Raw genomic sequence first — 9341 nt, 5'->3', positions numbered from 1 at the left:
CTCCGGGACCTTATTATCCGACTCGGGGCAATATCAAACTCAGTCCCAGCCACAGTATCAGTCACCATCCTCTCGGTCTTATCTGGCACATAGTCCAGCAGCGCTTCGCAGCAGCCGCTGGCAATGTTACCACCTCCTCCTCCGAGCGGTCGTGTTCATGCGATTACGAGAGGATGCTCAAGGCAGCGGATCCGTTTTCAGATACGATTTCTATTTATGCACTTATCTGCGATATTTTGATTGATCTTGGTAGTTCGCATTCTTTTATATCCGTACCTTTATGCGGAGATTGGTAGATTACCTCGTTAGGATTGTTGTCTCTCTACCGTCCGGTGATACTTTAGACGCCACCCAGGAGATCAGAGGTTGCCCGTTAGACTTTGGCAACATAATACTTACGGTAGATCTTCTAGTATTGGAGATGATCGAGTTTGATGTCATACTTGGCATGGATTGGCTGTCAGTTTATCATGCTACCGTTGATTGCCAGACGAGGGTGGTCACCTGGCATCAGAGACGACGGTATTTCGATTATTTCGGCGATTCAGGCGCAGAAGCTGCTGTCTCACGGCTGTCATGGTTTTCTGTTATCGTTGATCAGTACTGAGGACAGTAGTAGTTCGCAGCTCTCTGATGTTCCTGTAGTCCGGGAGTACCCAGATGTATTTCCAGAGGAGCTGCCAGGTTTGCCTCCCAGAAGGCCAGTGGAGTTCGCTATTGAGCTGATTCCGGGAACCGCGCCGACATCGAAAGCTCCGTATCGTATGACACCAAAAGAGTTGAATGAGCTGAAGGTTCAACTCCAGGAGCTTTTAGACAGGGGATTTATTCGCCCTAGTGTTTCACCATGGGGTTCTCCAGTTCTATTTGTCAAGAAGAAAGACGACACCATGAGGTTATGTATTGACTACAGGCAGCTGAATTCAGTGACCGTCAGAAATAAATATCCATTACCACGGATTGAGGATTTGTTTGATCAGCTCAGAGGTACATCAGTGTATTCTAAGATTGATCTGCGATCCGGATATCATCAATTGAGAGTCAGAGATTCTGATATCCAGAAGACAGCTTTCCGTACCAGATACGGTCATTATGAGTTTTTGGTAATGCCATTTGGGCTTACCAATGCTCCAGCGGTGTTTATGGACTTGATGAACCGCATTTTTCTTGAGTATCTGGATCAGTTTGTTATCGTTTTCATTGATGACATATTGGTCTACTCGCATTTCGAGGAGGAGCATGCACAACATCTTCGTATAGTCTTGGAGATTCTTAGACGACAGCAGCTGTACGCGAAGTTCAGCAAGTGTGCATTCTGGTTATCCTCAGTTGGTTTTCTTGGACACGTGGTTTCTAGCAGAGGTATTTCAGTTGATCCTCAGAAGATCGAGGCTGTCACCAGTTGGGAGCAGCCGAAGTCAGTGCAGGAGATCCGCAGTTTTCTGGGACTAGCAGGATATTACCGACGTTTTGTCGAGGGTTTCTCGCGTATTGCTATGCCACTGACACGTCTTACCAGGAAAGGCGTGAAGTTTACATGGTCCGAGGATTGCGAGACCAGCTTTCAGGAGCTGAAGCGGAGATTAGTGTCGGCTCCAGTTTTGGTTTTACCATCTGGAGAGGATGGATTTGTACTTTACACCGACGCGTCTCTACAGGGTTTGGGCGCTGTTCTGATGCAGCACGGCAGAGTAGTCTCTTATGCTTCTCGTCAGCTGAAGGAGCATGAGAAGAATTACCCAGTTCATGACCTGGAGTTAGCTGCCATCATCTTTGCTCTGAAGCTATGGCGACATCATTTATACGGTATCACATTTGAGATTCTCACTGATCATAAGAGTCTCAAATACATTTTCACTCAGAAGGAGCTTAATCTCCGACAGAGGAGATGGATGGAGTTCCTGAAGGACTATGATTGTACCATTAGCTACCACCCGGGGAAAGCTAATGTGGTTGCAGATGCACTCGGGAAGTCCAGAGGACTTTGGCTTGCCGGACTTGATCACGGACTTGATTGAGTTTCTCGAGTTAGATCTTGAGGCGAGGAGAGCAAGGTATTCTTGTTACCATGGTTGCTCGATCGTCGATCGAACGAGGATCCAGAGGCAGGCGATGATCAGCATTTGCGGTTTATTAGCGATCGAGATAGCGGCGTGACCGAGTTTACGAGACGAGGAGGGTATCATATACTTCCGAGGATTATGCGTACCTCGGTCTCATCCGGTCTTACAGAGCTACTTCAGGCACACTGTTCTCGATTTGCGATCCATCCAAGGGACCGTATGTATCGAGGCTTGAGGCGTTCCTACTGGTGGAACGGCATGAAGAAAGACATCGCGGTTCGTGGTAGATGTCTTGTCTGTCAGCAGTGAAGACTGAGCACCAGAGATTCAGCGGATTCCTATTCACGAGTGGAAGTGGGATCACATTACCATGGACTTTGTGGTAGGGTTGCGAGGACCATGACGCCATTTGGGTAATCGTTGATCGATTAACCAAATCCGCACTAGCGATTCGGAGGACTGATCCCTTGGATCGATTGGCGGATCTGTATTGCCGAGATCATCAGACTACATGGTGTTCCGTTGAGTATCATTTGGATAGAGATCCACGGTTTACGTCTCGTTTCGGGCAGAGTCTGCAGCGGGCCTTGGGCACACAGCTCCGTTTGATACGACTTTCTATCCACAGACAGGCAGTCAGAGCGGACCATTCGGACTTTAGAGGACTGTGAGGTCATGTGTTATGGATTGAGGCGATTGGGAGGACCATCTGCGTTAGTAGAGTTTGCCTATAACAACGATTTTCATTCGGCTATCCAGATGGCACCGTTTGAGGCGTTGTATGGTAGACCTTATCGGACACCGTCCTCCGGATGAGGTTGGAGAGGCCCGATTGTTGGGACCTCGAGAGTTCAGCGAGATGCGAGTTGGTCCGTTATCGACGGAGGATGTCGAGGCGGGACCGTCGGAAGAGTTATCTTGATCGGAGACGGAGACCACTTGAGTTCTCTGTTGGCGACCATGTGTTTCAAGTTTCACCCACGAAAGGGGTGAAGAGATTTGGCCTCGAGGTAAGCTCCGTGATACATTGGTCCTTTCGAGATCTTGGAGAGGATCGGGCGGTAGCTACCGATTGGCACTACCACCGTCCCGTCAGCGTTCACGATGTATTTCACGTATCGATGCTGAGGAGATACGTGCCTGATCCGACACATGTGCTGGCAGATATTCCAGTTCCAGTTCAGCCTGACATTACATATGAGGAGGTTCCGGTACGGATTCTCGATCGGAAAGAGCGTCAGTTGCGGAACAAGACTATCCGGCTGGTTAAAGTCGGATGGCAGCATCATTCGGACGAGGAGGCTACTTGGGAGCTCAAGGATACTATCCGAGCTCGATATCCCCATCTTTTTACTTGAGGTATGTGATTCAGTTTACCGTTCAGCATTTATACTTCCTGTTTATTGTTAGTACTTGCTGATGGTAGATAACGAAATTTGGGGACCAAATTTTTATAAGTGGGGGAGAATGTAAAATACCGAAAATAGGCGAATATTAATAAAGGAATTTTCCGGGATTTTTGGATATTTTTCGGGAATTTTTCGGAATTCGTACGGATAAGTTCACGGGGATAAAAACGGGGTCCGGAAAAGCCTGTTTAGGTTACCCTGTTTTAATGAGGAAAAGATTTATTTTTCTTTTCCATTTTCTTTTTCTTTTTCTCTTATTTCTTTCCCGTGCACCCGACGCCGAAACCACCCCCCCCCCCGCGCCCGACTTCTTCCTTTGCCCTAACCGGCGCCGATGCCTCTCTTCTCCTATCTCTTCTTCTCCTCTGCCGACGCCGACCTCTTTCCCTTAAGCCCTAGTTGCCGGCGACGCACCGAGTCACCCCGATCATCTTCTTCTCTACCGACGCTGCCGCCGGCCGAGTTATTTCTTCCCGCACGAAGAAGTGCAGCGACAGCCGATTCTCCACCGCCGCACACCCCTTTCCTTCTCCTCTCTACCGAGCCGATGTCGGCCGCCGTCGCCGTGCCCTAGCACCGCCGCCGACACATCTCCTCACCTCTTGCCTCCGGCCACAGACTGAGCAGTGCCGACTATCACTGGAGACTGTTTGCTTCCATGCCCTAACGTTTGCCTTGCTGCCCTCTTTGTGCCCTGGTACTGTACTGCCGAGCCAACAAGGTGAGTGGGTTGTATTTGGAACATTTGGTTGCATGCTTGATTTTCTTCTGATCTGGTCCGCAGGTGTGGGGTTTCGTGGATCTGGCAGTCGTTGATTTCAACAAATTCCAGCAATTTCTTGTTCTTGAACAAGGCTGTGATTTGAGGTACGACATAGGGAGTTGATGCATGATGTAGAGAATTGTTAGATTTGGTAAATACATTGAGTTAGGTTGGAATTGGATTATTATGATGATGAATATGAAATAGTTTGTTTAGGATCTTATCCTATTGGTCGTTGAGATTTTATTTAGCTATTCGTTGACTTCTAGCTAAATAAATGTACGTATATTGGTGACACAGGATTTTGACGCGAGACGAGTATCTCGGAGTCGGAATTGGACCTTTCTATTTTCGGAGGCGAGTACTTTTGACTTTTTGTCTTTGATATGCTTAGTAATGAAATTAACATGTTGCATTAATTATGTTCTTTATTTCTTTCGGTTAATCACTACCCAAATCTTGGTACATGCTTGATTGATTGATTGGTTTGCATCTCATGTATAGTTTACCTGTTTATACATGCTTATAGGGGGTAGTGATATACCATGCTTCACTATGTTCAGGACCTAGGTTTTTATACCTTCTGTGTACCTTTGATTCGATATGATTCGTTGACCCAGGGTGCACTTTTCTATATATATGGATTAGGTCAGGATGTTTATATGGTTATTGCCATGCATCATTTGCATGATTGCATGCTGTGCGATAGTCCGCTCCATTATTGTTGAGCACATCGCCAGTTACATGGATCTGCACACACCACCACTGGTAGAGTGTGTTGCAGCAAGGACTCTGTTAGGCACCGTTGGTCCGCTCATGGGTAGTGTGACACAACGTGTTATCCTACAGGGATTCCTCCCGTCATCGTGTACCGGGAGATCATTGCGCTCCCCCATCTATGATTTAGGGTAGGAGGATAGGTGTACTCGACAACATCCCGTCCACTCGGTCACTCATCGGGAGTAGTGACGACAGAGTGCACGGTTGTCACCCTACCCACTCGGCCTCACTATTGTGTGTGAGATGATCGACGGCGTCGGGGTGACCAGGACGCATCATTGGCATCATATGCATGATGCATTTATTGTTGTGTTTGTGTTTGCTGCATTTATATGCTTATTATTTGGATACCTATGTTTGACATGCATACAGGATTTCCTTATCCTCGGATTGTTTGACCTTATACTCAGGTTAGTACAGATTCTCCTGTTTACTCAGATGCATTTTATCTTTCTTATCAGGTCCGCATGATTAGTGCTAGGTGTTGTTTCTTTACTTTGCATATCAATTGTACTTGAGTGTTGGACTCACCCGCCTCCATTGTTGTTATTTTCGGTTGATCTTGTCGAGGGAGTTCCATCGCTAGTCCTCACGACGTAGTCTGGTCCCCTGAGCACCTCGAGGATATGTTGGTTTTCTTTGGTTTCTTTTCTGTTCTAGACTGTTTTGAACATGATATGTTTTGGATTATTCTACTTATGGATATTGTATGGATTTTATTATTGCGATGGATTTGGATTTGGATTTTATTCTATTACATGCCTGCCTGGATGGCAGAAGAGGTGAGTTCGTCGGATTTGAGCTTTACGAGTGTAGTGGAGTAGGGTGGATTTCGAGTCAGAGTATTATTTTACTGTTAAATTATCTTAACTGCGTGGTTGTGACAGCCAGAGGCTGAATAAATTATATATATAACTGCGTGGTGATGTTTTATTTTGTTGTTATTATTCCAGCCGCCTGTGGCTGAGGTATTTGTGAGATGTAGAAAAGTTTCAGATTGTCCACCGTACAGGGGAGATGCTGCCGAAATTTTCTCGGACAGGGACTCCTCTGGGGCGTGACACTATAATGTGGGATAGCCAAGGACCAACTCGTCAAGGTAGGTACATTCATGAGCGCAAAAGACTTGTGGAACAAGCTCATCGAACTCCAAGAAGGAACTCGAGACTCTCGGATCGCCAAGAGAGATTTGTTCTTAAATCAATTACAAAACCTCACCATGAAGGAGAACGAGACGGTAAGTGAACTACACGGAAGGTTCAAAGAAATTATCAATGGTCTTCATTCCGTAGATGAACGCGTAGAGAATCGCGATCTTGTAAGGTATATTCTCAAAGCCTTTCCGAGGAATGCCTTGTGGTCATCTATGGTAGATGCCTACAAGGTCTCCAAGGACCTTTCAATTGTTAAATTAGATGAATTTTTTTTGTGAAATGGAACTCCATGAATTTGCAAACAAAGGTCAAAAAGAGAAAGGTATTACCTTAGTTGTAGGAGAAAAGAGAAAAGATGGAAGAAGGAAGAAAGAAAAGAAGAAGGAAAAAGAGATTCCTTCATCCTCATCCTCCTCCGAGTTCGATGATGAAGGTGGATCATCATCAAGCGAGATGACCAACTTTGTAAGGAGAATCATGAGAAGGAGCCGGAGATACAAAGGGAAAGGTAAATCTATCGATCAAAATGTTGATAAATCTAATGTCACTTGTTTTGAGTGTAGCAAGAAAGGACACTATCGGAGCGAGTGTCCAAAACTCAAGAAGAAGGAGGAAAGGGCCAAGAAGAAGAAAGCTCTCAAAGCTACTTGGGATGAATCCTCCTCAAGCTCATCGGAGGAAGAAAAGAAGGAGAAAAGCACACGTCAATTAGCATTCATGGCAAGGGAGGAACCGAATTCTGGGAGTGATGGTGACACGAGTGATACCTCAGCCGCGGGTTCATCATCTTCGGATGATGAAGAGGTAGCTTCTCCTCATTTAGAAAAATGTTATAAAACCATTGCACATTTATCTACTTTGCTTAAGAAATCAAAAACTCAAATTCAATCATTAAAAGATGAAGTAGAGCTCTTGAGGGCCCTTAGGGAAGATGAGGTTGATGACCTACATCAAGAGGCCCTTGAGGATGAAAACAAAGCCTTAAAGGGTGAAGTTGAGAAACTCAAGAAAATGCTTGAAAAATTCTCAACTAGCTCTAAGACTTTAGATATGATTCTAAATGCCCAAAGGGCGGTCTACAACAAGGTTGGGTTAAGATATCAACCTAAGGAGTCTAGTTTCATTTCGCTTGTGTCTAGAACCCAATTTCATAGATCACATACTTCTAGGGTTCATGAGACTAGGAAGGTTGTGACCAAGGCATGGGTTCCTAGGTCTTTCATTGTAGATGCATTAGGTCCCAAGATTTGGGTACCTAAAACGTCTATCTTTCGTGTCTTGTAGGCATTGGTCAAGGGGGAGCATCTATCAACTTGGTTTGTTGATAGTGGATGCTCCAAGCACATGACCGGGGATAAGTTACTCTTTACTACCCTTCAAAACAAAAATAGAGGTAATGTGTCATTCGGTAATAATGATAGTCTTAAGGTTATAGGAGTTGGAGACATTCATATATCCGAATGTCTCCAAATCAAGAATGTCCTTCTAGTCAAGGGGATGACCTTTAATCTCCTAAGTGTCAGCCAATTGTGTGATACGGGTTACACAATTGAGTTTCATTCAAGTCAATGTTTGGTCAAACACATTGACACACTTGACACGGTACTAGTAGGCACAAGGGTAGATAACATTTATCAAGTATCTTTTAAAAGTGCTACTAATGCCTCTGCTAAATGTTTCATGTCAAAAGAAGAAGAATCATGGCTTTGGCATAGGAGGTTGGCCCATGTGAACATGAAGAATATTCGAAAACTGGCCAACAAAGGATTAGTGCGAGGCCTATCAAGCATCAAGTACCAAAAGACAAAATTATGTGATGCATGTCAAAAGGGTAAGCAAACAAAAGCGTCTTATAAAGGTAAAAGCGCTGTAAGTACATCTACTGCTTTAGATTTATTTCATATGGATTTATTTGATTGCAGTAATGTCATTTCATTGAATGGAAGTAGATACTACTTAGTGATCATTGATGATTTTACTAGATATACATGGTCTTTCTTTTTAAAAAATAAGGATCAAACCATAGATATTTTTGTTTCTTTTTGTAGAAGAACTGAAAATGAAAAATCAACAACAATTAAAATAATTAGAAGTGATCATGGTGGAGAATTTCAAAATCATAGATTTTTAGAATTTTGTCAAGAAAAAGGATATAGGCATGAGTTCTCTACTCCAAGGACCCCACAGCAAAATGGGGTTGTGGAGAGAAAGAACCGAGTCTTGCAAGAGGCTGCACGAAGCATGCTCAATGAGTACTCACTACCGAGCTACTTATGGGCTGAAGCTGTAAATACAGCTTGCTATGTGCAAAATCGAGTCTTGATACATAGGTTTTTAGGAAAGACTCCCCATGAACTTTGGTTTGGGAAACCCCCTACAATTAAACATCTTAAGGTGTTTGGTTGTAAGGTGTTTATTTTGAACACCAAGGATCATCTTGGAAAGTTCACGGCTAAGGCTGATGAAGGGATACTGGTCGGGTACTCTCTCACCAGCAAAGCCTATCGAGTCTATAACAATATGACTAAATTGATTGAAGAGTCCTCGGATGTAGCATTTGAAGAAATCCCTAAATCAAATGATCAATCGAGGGATGTAGGAGAAATTCAATTTGAACTTAGAAGTCTAAGTTTGAATGATCAAAACATAGAAAGAGTCGAAGTTAACTCCGATGATGATGAACAAAGGCAACAAAGGGCTCAGGCTGATCCTTTGCCTGATACTGAGTCCTTGCCTGTGTCCAGTGAGACCACTCATGAGACACCGCCAACACCAAGGCAATCTAGGATAGCATCTAGTCATCCCCAAGACCAGATTGTTGGAGACATCCAACAAGGGGTTAGGACCAGATCATTCTTTAGAAATGAGTCTAATGAGGTCGCCTTGATATCAGAAATTGAACCAAAATTAGTTGATGAGGCATTGCACGATCCTGACTGGATCATAGCTATGCAAGATGAGTTAGGTCAATTTGAAAGGAGCCAAGTGTGAGACTTAGTTCCTAGACCTAAGAAGACCACCATTATTGGAACCAAATGGGTCTTCAAAAATAAGTTAAACCAAAAGGGAGAAGTCGTAAGAAACAAGGCAAGACTTGTAGCCAAGGGCTATACCACGTGTACAAGCTCAAAAAAGCTCTTTATGGGCTTAAACAAGCACCTCGAGCTTGGTA

The sequence above is a fragment of the Zingiber officinale genome, chromosome 1B (genome assembly GCF_018446385.1).
Source record: "Zingiber officinale cultivar Zhangliang chromosome 1B, Zo_v1.1, whole genome shotgun sequence".
Classification (NCBI taxonomy): domain Eukaryota; kingdom Viridiplantae; phylum Streptophyta; class Magnoliopsida; order Zingiberales; family Zingiberaceae; genus Zingiber; species Zingiber officinale.
Note: the sequence above shows the minus strand (reverse complement) of the source record.